Genomic DNA, 12,821 nt, shown 5'->3' on the forward strand with positions numbered 1-12,821 from the left:
TAGTCATTACACTGATGCCCTGAAAGACGCTTAATCCAAAGCTTTCTCCATGATGACTACAGTATAACTGCATTTAGTATACTAAGTTTTGGATGAAAATAGCTTCCTTTAGGTTAATTTTATAAGTCCCACGAAAACAGCTACAAATTAAATTATCACGACACTTCCTATACATTGCCACTCTGTTTACATGAGAAGGCACTGGTTGGTAATTTGCTCAAACTCATTATAATTATTATGCTAGCTCCAACGAAAGGGCTCTAAATTAAAGCAGTGACAACAGATTAAATGAGTTTAGGGATCATAAGAAAATCCCAAAGTGATCAAGTGTACAAAGAGAGTGCCAATTATAACCACTACAAAATTAATTAAATAACCATCTACTGGATACACCTGCTCATAATTGGCCACTCATGACCGAGTTGCTCAAAATGTTAATGAACTTAAACTGACTAGGTAAAGTAAACAATAGAGCAATTTACCTGAAGATCCCCATGTGTGCATATTCTTTTAGTTAGTTTAGTTTATTTGTATAGCACATTTAAAAACAACGCGTGGCCAAAGTGCTTTCCAGTAAAACAATATTTCAAAAAATACAAAAAACATTAAACACCAAACCAAAAAGACACTTAAAACACAAGACAACAGTAAAACAAGGTACAATCAACTGCTACTGTAGCTCAACCATACGCCTGGGCAAGGAAATGTGCTCTCAAACGTGATTTAAAAATACCCAATGTAGTACATCTAATGTCCAAAGGCAGGTTATTCCAGAGGCGAGGTGCAGCAACAGTGAAGGTGATCCCTATTGGACTTTTGATTAGATTTAGAAATCTTTAACAGTAATGTTTGAGATTACCTAAATGGCCTTGTCATCTGATAAACCAGATCCTAAATATATTTGGGAGCAATACCACGCAAGGCCTTAAAAACAAACATTAAAACCTTAAATTGGACCCTGAAATTAACTGGGAGCCACTGCACTGTAAAAAAAAAAAAAAAAAAAAAAAAAAAATCTGTTAAATTTACGAAAAAAAACTGCCAGCTGTGGTTACCAGAAATTTCCAGTATTAAATACGATAGCAACATTTTAGGTTTTACAGACTTAACTTTAAAATTTACAGTAATAAACCGTATTTCATTATCTGATATAATGTTAATTTAACGACCTATTGAAGTATTAATTTCTGTTTTGTACCATTGTTATACACTGACAACCAACAATCACAACAGTAATGAGTCACATGATCAATCAAAGCTCATCACAAGCAGTTCTTCCACAAGAAAGTTAATACTAATATATATAGAAGCTGCACAGTGTCATTCATAAACACCATCATCATCAAACATTAAACACCATCATGGTAACAATAAAAATACAATAAACATTTAACAGCATTAAATGTAACATAAAACCCTAATGTACATAACTGATTAGAAAAAAATGAAGAAAACTATGACGAAACATGACAAATGCTCGTTCTGTGTGAAGTCTAGGTGGATCTAGGTGACGTACACCACACCAGGTAGAGAATAATTTCCATTTCAGTGCATAAAGTGTTCTCGTGGAAGGTGTTCTGGAATGGAGAATGGTCTCAACGACCTCAGTCGAGAGACCGGATTCTATAAGCCGGGCCCCCTCAGAGGCCAGGCCCACAGTTTCCACAACTCCAGATTGGGGTGAAATATTGTGCCCCCTGCCTGGGACAGCAAGTCCCTCCTGACAGGGATCTCCAGGGGAGAGCCGTCCAGAAGAGACACTAATACCCCTTTTCCACCAAGGCAGTGCTGGTGCTGGTTCGGAGCCAGAGCCTAGTTTCAAATCGGTTCTTTGCTTTTCCACACAAATAAACCTGGCTCGGGGCCAAGAAAACAGGTTCCAACTCAGCACCAACTCTGCGCTAGTCTAGAGATAAATACCGGTTACGTCAGGTGCTGGGGGCGGGGTTATCGTAACGTTCGAAAACAAAAACTTCGGGGCGCCATTTTTAAAACACCGGTCAGCTGTTAACTTTAGCTTTGGGCATGGACGGAAAACCAAAACAACCGTGGTCTGTGGAGGAAACTAACTGTTTGCTGGCTTTGTGGTCCTCCACAGAAATTCTAAATAAATTGGATGGAGCTGTGCGGACGAAACCCGTCTTTGAAAAGCTACAGAATGAAATGTCGATAGCGGGTTACCAGAGGAGTGTAGACCAACTGATAAACAAAATTAAAAAAAGATTATCGGGACCAAAAAAAGGAGCTTGGGCGAAGTGGTAGCGGCGGTCGGCAAAGATGATCCCCACATTTCGACATCCTGGACTCCATACTTGGTGACCGACCGGCATGCCAAACCACCGGGGCACTTAACTCTGCCACAGCCTTGTTAGAGGCTATGGTGAATGGAGAGGCGACTAAAAGTGTGATGTGCGATGCTAAAACGAAATTACACGCTGTTTTCAGGCAGGTAACGTAACTTTTACTTTTGTGCTCATCAACTATTTACACAGACGGGTACGCTGGCGCGCTTTGGCTGCCGCTCCTCTCACTGTTTGTTTGTTTTTATGTTGACGCGGGGTTTTCTACCTGCTGTTTTTAGTCTTCCGACTTGTTGCAATGTCGCGGGACCATTTTACATTCGTTGGATTATTGCTTGTATCTGCCTGCATTCTCTGGAGGACCCTGGAGCCTTATCGGATGAGCTTGCCCTGTGGTCTTACTTTGAACGTTCGCTGCCTTGGGACTGTTGCGATCCTGTATCAACGAAGCATGGCTCTAAGGTACACTGCACACCAGTTGCTGAATTTAAAACAAAACTATTATTTACAAAAAGATGCTTATGAACTCTGTCGAAATGCTGGCCTGCTGAGACAAAGACGGTACATACATCGGAGTTTTGGCCGCAGATATGGCCTCTCTTCCTCTAACAACATCTACGTGCCTATGTGTTGGCGTCAGGCTAAAAGCTTGTTTCGTACTGGTGCAGTCTTGAGTAACTTATCTTCGTTCATTCGATCAGAGTTGCATTCTGCGATGTGCCAGAGCCCCGTAAATGCTGCGTTGGTCAATGCACGCTCAGTAAACAATAAAGCCCTGCTTTTATTGGATATCATCGCAGAGCGAAAACTGGACTTATTGTTTTTAACTGAAACTTGGCATAAACAAAACGACGGTCTACTCTTCAACCAGATCACTCCTGAGGGTTATGGACTGTTTGATCTCCCGCGACCTACTGGTCGAGGTGGGGGCATTATTGTGGTCCATAATCTACAATCAAACATCAGTGCTGTGAGTGTACCACAGTTCTCAACATTTGAATGCCTTGTTTTGAATATCTCTGCTCCAAAGGCAATTACCATCGCTACTGTCTATCGACCACCAAAGGCAAATGAAGCTTTTATGACTGAGTTTGCTGATTTATTGTCAATGTTGTGTTATAAATTTAAGAGAATCCTCATTCTAGGGGACTTCAACATACACATTGATGAAAATGACTGTGTGATGGCAAAGGACTTCCTATTTCTATTAGACTGTTTTAATCTTAAACAGTTTATCAGTGGCCCTACACATAACAAAGGTCATACATTAGACCTTGTGATTGCAAACGAAGCAATTGCATCACAGCAGTGTTCAGTTGATATTGGTCTCTCTGATCATCTGGCAATCTTTTTTAATCTAGACCTGCCTTTTCCTTCTGTGTCTCCCTCACACTCTGTTAATTTCCGTAAATGGAAATCAATTAATCCGTCAGACTTTGCAGACTCTGTTGTTTCCTCTCTTAGTGGTCTTCCATCAGCTCCTCTGGAAGATAAGATTTTACACCTGAATACTGTTCTTGCTTCTAATTTAGATTCTCTTGCTCCCTTGAAGTCACGCAGAGTCTCTTTTACTCGTTCTGCCCCTTGGTATAATGAAGACCTGCGCTTTAGGAAAGCAGCTTGCCGTAAATTGGAGCGCAAGTGGCGTGACTCAGGCCTGAATGTGTTTTATCAAGCCTGGAAAGATCACTTGGGGGAATATAGATCTGCAATTGAGTCTGCCAGATCTGTTTATTATTCTCAGATAATTGATAATAATCAAAGAAATCCAAGGCATCTCTTTCATACTATAAACAGACTTCTCACATGTAATGTTGGTACCTCTCTGCCTGTCTCAAATCAGGTGTGTAATGACTTTCTTCATTTTTTTAGCTCTAAAATAGACAATGTTTATAAAATCATTCATGCTATACCTGGTTCTTCTTCTGTACTTTACTTGCCTAGTTTCTCTGGCACATCCTTTACTACCTTTTCTGAAGTTGACTCTGAGCTGCTCACTAGTGTGGTATCATGTATGAAAGTCACCACTTGCTTACTTGATCCCCTCCCTACAAGCTTGTTTAAATCTTGTTTTGACTCACTGTGCCCAGCTGTTCTTGGCATTGTCAATGAATCCTTGTGTTCTGGTGTTGTGCCAGCAGCATTGAAAACTGCTGCTGTAACGCCGGTTCCGAAGAAGCATGACGCAGATTTGGATAATTTAAATAATTATCGCCCTATATCAAATCTTCCATTTGTGGCAAAAATTTTGGAACGTGTTGTGGCTTTGCAGCTACACAGTCATCTCACAGTAAATAATCTTTTTGAGCCCCTTCAGTCTGGTTTTCGGAAATTTCATAGTACTGAGACAGCCTTGGTCAAGGTCACCAATGATCTGTTAATAGCCTCAGATTCTGGTTCTCTTTCTATTCTTATCCTCCTTGATCTTAGTGCCGCTTTTGATACTGTCAATCACAATCTTTTACTCAACCGTCTGGAAACTGTCTTTGGTGTTTCTGAGATTGTTTTAACCTGGTTCAGATCTTACCTCTCTGATCGTAAACAGTTCGTCTGTATGAGTGGTTTTCGGTCTGAGATCGGCTCTGTCCGTACGGGTGTTCCTCAAGGTTCAATTCTAGGCCCGTTACTTTTTAGCATGTACATATTTCCACTTGGACTGCTACTAAGATCACTTGGGCTTAATTATCACTTTTATGCAGATGACACTCAGATTTATATTCACTCCAAACCTGGTCAAAATCTGGATGTTCCTTTTTTAACACACTATATTTCTGAGATAAAAACATGGATGTCCCAAAATTTCTTGTGTCTCAATAGTGATAAGACTGAGGTCTTGCTTATTGGCACCCCTCATCAGCTTCGTAAGGCTGGTTCACTAATTTTAAACATAGATGGCTCTGATTTGGAGGCACAGACTAAATTAAAAAACTTGGGAGTTATATTTGATTCTAGTCTGTCCTTTGACTCTCATGTGCGGTACATTGTTAAAAACTCTTTTTTTCATCTCAGAAACATTGCTAGACTTCGCTCTATGTTATCCCTCTCTGTGACTGAAAGGCTTATTAATACCTTTGTTTTTTCCCGCATTGACTACTGCAATGCACTTCTTGCTGGGGTTCCTAAAACCACACTTAACAAATTACAAAGTGTACAAAATTCTGCTGCTAGGATTTTGACTGGAATCAGGAGAAATGAGCATATTACACCGATTTTAAAGTCTTTGCACTGGCTCCCGGTCAGATTTTAAAATCCTTATGCTCACATATAAGGCACTGCATGGTTTGGCACCTCAATATCTGTCTGCGCTTTTAACTTTATACACACCCAAGCGTCATTTACGCTCTTCACAAGCTGGTCTATTGGCGGTCCCACAGACTCGATTGCGTACTGTGGGGGACAGGGCTTTCTCATCATACCTGTATGCTCCTAGGCTTTGGAATGCTCTTCCTCCAAATATCAGAGATGCACAGTCTCTAAGTAATTTCAAATCTCTTTTAAAAACGCATTTTTTTAGGTTAGCTTTTACTTGTTTTTTTTTGTTTTGTTTTTTTTGTGTGTGTGTATTGTTGTATTGTATTTTTTGTATTGTTGTATTTTAAATTTGCTTGTTCTAGTATGTAAAGCGCCTTGAGAAGCTGCTTTAAAGGCGCTATATAAGAATAAAGTTATTATTATTATTATTATTATTATTATTTAGTCCATACATAAGATTTTGATTTGACTGTTATTCACCAACAAAATGTCCTGTTTGTGCAACACTTTTAAAAGCCAAACCAACATTCAGCTGGAGGTTTGCTCACTGATGAAATAATACATGCTTTGTATGCAGTCTGCAGCTTACATCAGGGGATGATTAGGAGGATCAAACACACAACCACTTTTATTTCCTGTTATGAGAATTGAATTTGAAGATTTTTTATTTATGACACAGTTAAACCACAGCTAAATCACCTCATGTTTTATTAGGCCAAAAAAAGAGGGATGTTTCATAAAGGTGACTCAGGTCTTATTGTGAAAAGTGTGCCTTGAATGAGCTTTATAAACTAAACCTGCTCCCTGTTTTGGTTGTTTATAGAGTTGTCTGTAACTGGGGAGGAAGGATGTTGAAGATGACATGGAGCTACCACCACCACCGGACTGCAGCTCACCGGTACCATTTACCTCCGTGTCACCACGGCAAGCCAGACAAAGGTAAGATATTTTGCACTATGTATTAAGCGTTTCCTTAATGTTTACATGTTCTACATAGCCTCATAGATTACATATTGTCCAACAAGCATTTAACCTAGTCTCTTTAAATGAAGGGCCAGTATGTCCTATTGATACCATCGGTAGGCTATGGTCAACAAGCAGATGCATTGTTTGCAGATAGATTGTTAGATTATATGATGGCAGCAAATATAAAATTAACTGTTGCTTATCTGCAGTAATGTGTGGACTTGCTTGGACATCTTGTAGTGCAGAGGTACAAGATGAATTTATATTACAACAACTATAACCCCCACCCCCCACCCCCCTCTGTGTTTTCTACACAGGAAAAAGAAAGCGTGAAAATGAGGAGCTGTTGGAGTACATGGAGAAGGCTGACGATAAGTTCTTGGAGCTCAACAAGGACATGACAGCAAAGATGGAGGCAGACACAAGCACTCTGCTTGAGCTCATGGGCCGCATGGTGGCAGTGATGGAGGCGCAAGCAAAAAAATAGACTACGTTTTTTAATTTAATTAACATGTTATTTATTTATTTATTGTAATTTGATTGTCTATGCCAATAAACAAATGTTTATATTAGTGGTGGGCCGTTATCGGCGCGTTAACGCGAGACTCTTATCGCGCGATAAAAAAAATATCGCCGTTAATCTATTCTCCAAGTTGGGTTGGGAGATGACTCAACTACACAAGCTATGATGACGCAATCTACCCGCGGCCGCGAGGTAAACCCGCGGCTGCAGCGCATATTCGTCATCATCTTAAGTAAACACGGCTGAAAGTATAAGCTGGTGAAAAAGATCAACATCTTTTGCGACATCCATTTTTTGGACTTGGTTCAGATTTAAGCCGTCCGACAAACAGCAGCAAACTATAGACAGTGTGTGTGGGGTAACGGTTTGGTAAGCAGCCTACACACGACTAATCCGTTCTACCACCTCAAATTCAAAACGAAACATTATATCACTGAATTCCAGCGCGCGCGTATTATTCCCATTCCAATATATCTGAGTGGTGTAACGTTAACACATAGGCCTAATCTCTGTCTACGCCCGATTTTAAGAATCGTTGTTGTGTTTCTTTTTAACTGAAAAGACATCAGTTAGACAATATTCTAATTTTAAATTTGGGGTTTCATAAGCTCCAAACTATAAACATTAGACCTACCGTATTTTCCGCACTATTAGGCGCACCGGATTATAAGGCGCACCTTCAATGAATGGCCTATTTTAGAACTGTTTTCATATAGGGCGCACCGGATTATAAAGCGCATAGAATAGAAGATACTGCAGTCAAACGCTTGACTGGGTTTGCGTTATGCAGTGGTCACCAACCTTTTCAAGCCTAAGATCACATCCAAAGTCGAAATGTAAACCAAGATCTTCCACTTGCAAAAAAATATAAAAAAAAAACAAGTGGCTGAGCTGTAAAACCTTGTTTATACTCGACGCGTCCGCATGAGCGCGAAGGTAATAAAAAAAACGAATATCCGTCTGCTCGGGCAGATTCGGCTTAACAGCGCGCGCGCCTCCGCATCAGAAGATGCACGACTTGAGCCGAATCTGCCCGAGCAGACGGATATTAGTACATCTCATCATCACACCGGCACCCAGTTTGCGCGTCTAAATCAGTTGTATGGTCTGGTGTTCAGTCTAAAACAAAACAGTTGCGTCAAGTATAAATGCCTCGTCTGTTTGGGGAGTTGCGCGCGCAGTCAGCGGAGGCTCGCGCTCCGGTGCCAGCCGACAGTATAAAGGTTTTAAGTCAGCGGTTGTTTTACAGACATTAACATAAGGCGCCAGGTCCATATATATAAGGCAGTCCGCACTATAAGGCGCACTGTCGTTTTTTTTTTGAAAAAAATGAAAGGCTTTTAAGTGCGCCTTATAGTGCGGAAAATACGTACTTAAGTCTCTGCAGCTAGTGTAGCCTACTTCAATTTTATTTATCTGCATGTCTATTATGTTGTATACTTACAGTTTTGCACAATATATGTTCTCAAAACTACATATTATAATAAAACCATTTCAGAACAGGTTACACAGACCCTGCTAAACAACTGCTAAATGTATTTTTATTAAAGGGTGTATGTAGTTTTGAGAACATATATTGTGCAAAACTGTAAGTATACAACATAATTCGTTGTCGCAAGAGGCTGCAATGTATATCACAATATAGATTTTAGGCCATATCGCCCATCCCTAATTGATAGCCTATAGAAGGCCTAGTTGTTTATAACATAGGCCTACCTAATGTTGCCTACGGACGGTAACAGTACAGTAGTAACCTTTTACAGTGAGTAGAACAGCTTTCTCAAGCAGTTTGTAATGCATTTAGGAAACAGTAGATGAGCCCCTGGTCTAATGCGCCACCTGGCTTGAGAAACCCGTTCTCAAAGACTTACTTTTATAGTCATTATTTGGGTAGCACACATATTCTGAATGCCTTCGGCAGAATTCAAATGAGCCATTTTAATCTAGATTAATCTAGATTAATTTCAAAATTAATCTAGATTAATCTAGATTAAAAAAAAATAATCTATGCCCACCTCTAGTTTATATATTTATCAACATTCTCACCCTTCGCTATTCCAGCAAGTCGGATAACACAATACCAGACTGGATATTAATTGAAAAGATGTAAAAAAAAAAACAGTTTTGAATATGTGAACGTGCCGTGCAAACAAACCTCATTTGGCACAACACTCACAGGCACAACCAGTTAAAATATATCATTTGATGAATGTATTCCACATTAACTTACTATACAAAATTACAGGGATAATCAACAGATACATGTAACACAAAACAGGTAAAAACATTGAACAAACACATGAAACTTCCCCAGGTGATTTCTGATATTAAGACAATTCTTTTTTCTATTACAAGTTTTCTAAAATTTCTCATGTCTAAGTATGCAAATGAGGCATTTACTAATGCCAACTTTTGGTGCATTTAGAAGATATATACAGACTCAAATAGACAAAGTGTAGTCAAATAAAAACCATGAAATATGTATTTTGAATGCTTTTTTCTGTTAGATGCTTTTTAGAGGTTAAATGTTGAAGGAAATCGGTAACTGGCAGTATTGATGTTTAAAAAACAATCACTCCTCTCTACTGAAATAGTTGATTAAGGCTGCTCTAATATCTGCCCCTTCTGGCTCACCATGCTCAGGTAATGCCTGACCTGGAGGTTGAATGTTTAACTGCCTGTCCACACGCTCCTCAATGAAATTGTCACCATGCTCTTCACAGATATTATGAAGCACACAGCAGGTCAACGTAATTTTCTTGCTGAGCTCCAGCTTACAGTCATTTCTTTTGAGGTGGCATCTCCAACGGCCCTTTAACCTTCCAAAAGCCATCTCTACAACCGAACGCGCACTGCTCAATCTGTAATTGTAGGTGTGTTGTTCAGGTGATAGTCTTCCAGTGTCGGAGAAGGGCTTCATAAGCCATTTCTGCATTGGGTAAGCGGGGTCACCGATTAGGTAGTATCCAACATTAATGCCAGAGATGATCATTTTGTTTTGTCCAAATAATTCCCCATCACTTAGTTGCTCTCATAAATTTGATTGCCTTAGCACTCTTGCGTCATGCACATTCCCTGCATATCCCACACACACATCCCAAAACAGGCCTCTGCCATCCACAACTCCTTGCAATATAATCGAGTGCCACCCTTTCCTGTTAAAATAGTCACGGGGATACTCCTCGGGTGCAATGATTGGGATGTGGCTTCCATCTATTGCACCAACACACTGTGGTATTCTCCAGCGGTTATGGAAGAAAGTGGACATTTCAACCAGCTTAGCAGCATCTGGAGTGGTGATGTGTTTAGGGAGCAAGACCTTTATGACTGAGTCACAGAAATCCTGAACACAGTTAAACACTGTGCTTAGACCAACCCCAAAAAGGTGGCTAATGGTCCTATACTCAATGCCGGTAGCCAGCTTCCAGAGAGCAATTGCTACACGTTTTTTCACTGTGACAGACATACGGTAATTGGTGTTCATTCTGCCCATGGGATGCCTGACTTGATCGCATATGTATTCAAAAGACTCCTGGGACATTCGAAAGTTTTCAACAAACTGTGTAGGGGTGAAATCCTGCCCAACCGTGTCCCACCAATAGTGTGATCGGTGGTATGCCCAGACAACATGTGTCCTCCTCCGCCTTGCCCTCAGCCATAATACAATCTGCAATAATAAAATCATGTATCATTTGGTTTGTTTAAAGTCAGGCTATGGTATTGTACAGTATTATACACACACACACACACACACACACACACACACACACACACACAAAAACTAGGGTGACCAGATTTCTGGGAACTAAGACATAGAAAACATGCACATTGTAGCAGAATTTCCTTTGGTGTTTGTGATTAACCTGATGAACACTAAAAAATCTCTGTGTGAACTGATTATTTTGTTGAGTGTTTATTAAAACTATTAAACAATTGAGTAAGGCAAATAAGAAAAATTTGTTAGGTTGTCAGAGTTGTGTTAATAGATTAAGTGTTTTGTTTAAATTTCATATAAATAATATTAATTATTTATTAACAATTAACTAAGCCTATTTTTTCCCAAAATGTCTCTGCACATCCCTGGCTAGCGATATAGCCTAACCGTTAAAGCAAGACGGCATTGTTAAGAAGAGGCATTGCAACAATGTTTACAAATATACATTGTAACGCTGGCTGCACAGATAATACAGACGCAGACCGCAATGATTGACTCAAAATCGGTTGTGTCTCGGTCAAACCTGGACGTCTGGTCACCCTATTTTAAACACAAAACATTAATTTCATAACTTATAATTCCCTTTATGAGTACGTGACAATACACTTGAACTTGAACTTTACCGCTAGTTAGTGATATGCTACAGATGTTGCCATCGCAAGCCAGCAAAAAATAAAATAATAACAGTCAGAACATGCGAGATAATTGCCTTTCTTTTTGAACGTATCCTCTGTCCGTAGCGGTCACGAAGAGCTGCGTTTTTGAATTGCAGTGTTAATTTGTAAAGCCAGGAGCATTGATATGTAGTTCTCCATTGCTGTTATGGTTGTCATGATGCGTTGCTAGGACAACGGAGGTAGCCCTACTCTGGCTCTACAGTCAGTGGAAAATCGAGCTGGTTCTTAGATAATTGGCGAATAGAACCAGTACCGAACTGGCATAAGCACCAGCCCAGAATCAGCACCTGTTTAGTATTGGTGGAAAAGGGGTATTAGTCCGAGAACCATGCTGGAGACGGCCAGTGAGGGGCTACCAGTAACAGACGGACCCCTTCCCGGCGAACCCTCTCCATAACACCCTGAAGCATTGATATCGGGGGAAATGCATACAACCACATGGGACAATGTGACGTCTTTGATGATGCAAACAGATCGACTTGAGCTTGATCAAACTTCTCCCAAACGAGCTCCACCACCTCGGGGTGAAGTCTCTACTCCCCGGGCCTCAGCCCCTGCCTCGACAGGATATCCGCTCCCAGATTATGATGAATATATACTGCCCTCAGTGACAGCAATTTCCCCTGGGCCCATAGGAGGATCTGATGGGCCTGCCTCCATAAATGACGTGACCTCAGGCCCCCTTGATGGTTGATATAAGAGACCACTGATGTGTTGTCCGTGCGGACAAGCACATGGTGACCTCTCAGGTCTGGCAGGAAGTATTTGAGAGCTCGGAATACTGCCATCATTTCTAGCCGATTTATGTGCCAAGAACGTTGATGGTCCTGCCAAAGACCTTTCGACGAGCGGCCACTCATGACCGCCCCCCATCCCGTGAGGGAAGCATCCGTCGAAAGCGTTACGCGTCGACAAGAAGCCCCCAGCACTGGGCCCTGGGCGAGGAACCAAGGTTTCTTCCACATGACCAAGGCACGAAGGCATCGCCGCGTGACCTTGATCGTGCGAAATGGATTTCCCCTCGGAGAAAACCCCTTGGTCCTGAGCCACCACTGCAGAGGTCTCATGTACAGAAGGCCAAAAGTGATTACGTTGGACGCAGCTGCCATGAGCCCCAACAGTCTCTGAAACTGTTTCACAGTGAGTGACTGGCCTAGTTTTACCCCCTTTACGGCTGTGCAGAAATACTTGCAGGAGACAGACGTGCTTGCATTGTTGTCGAATCCCAAATTACACCTAAAAAAGTGGTCCTCTGAGCTGGAGGGAGCACACTCTTCTTGGCGTTGAGCCGCAACCCCAACCTCTTTATGTGAGACAGAACGACATCTCGTTGCCGAACTGCCATCTGCTCTGACTGAGCTAGAATCAACCAATCGTCTAGATAGTTT

This window comes from Scardinius erythrophthalmus (genome assembly GCF_964197995.2).
Source record: "Scardinius erythrophthalmus genome assembly, chromosome: 7".
NCBI classification, from domain to species: Eukaryota; Metazoa; Chordata; class Actinopteri; order Cypriniformes; family Leuciscidae; genus Scardinius; species Scardinius erythrophthalmus.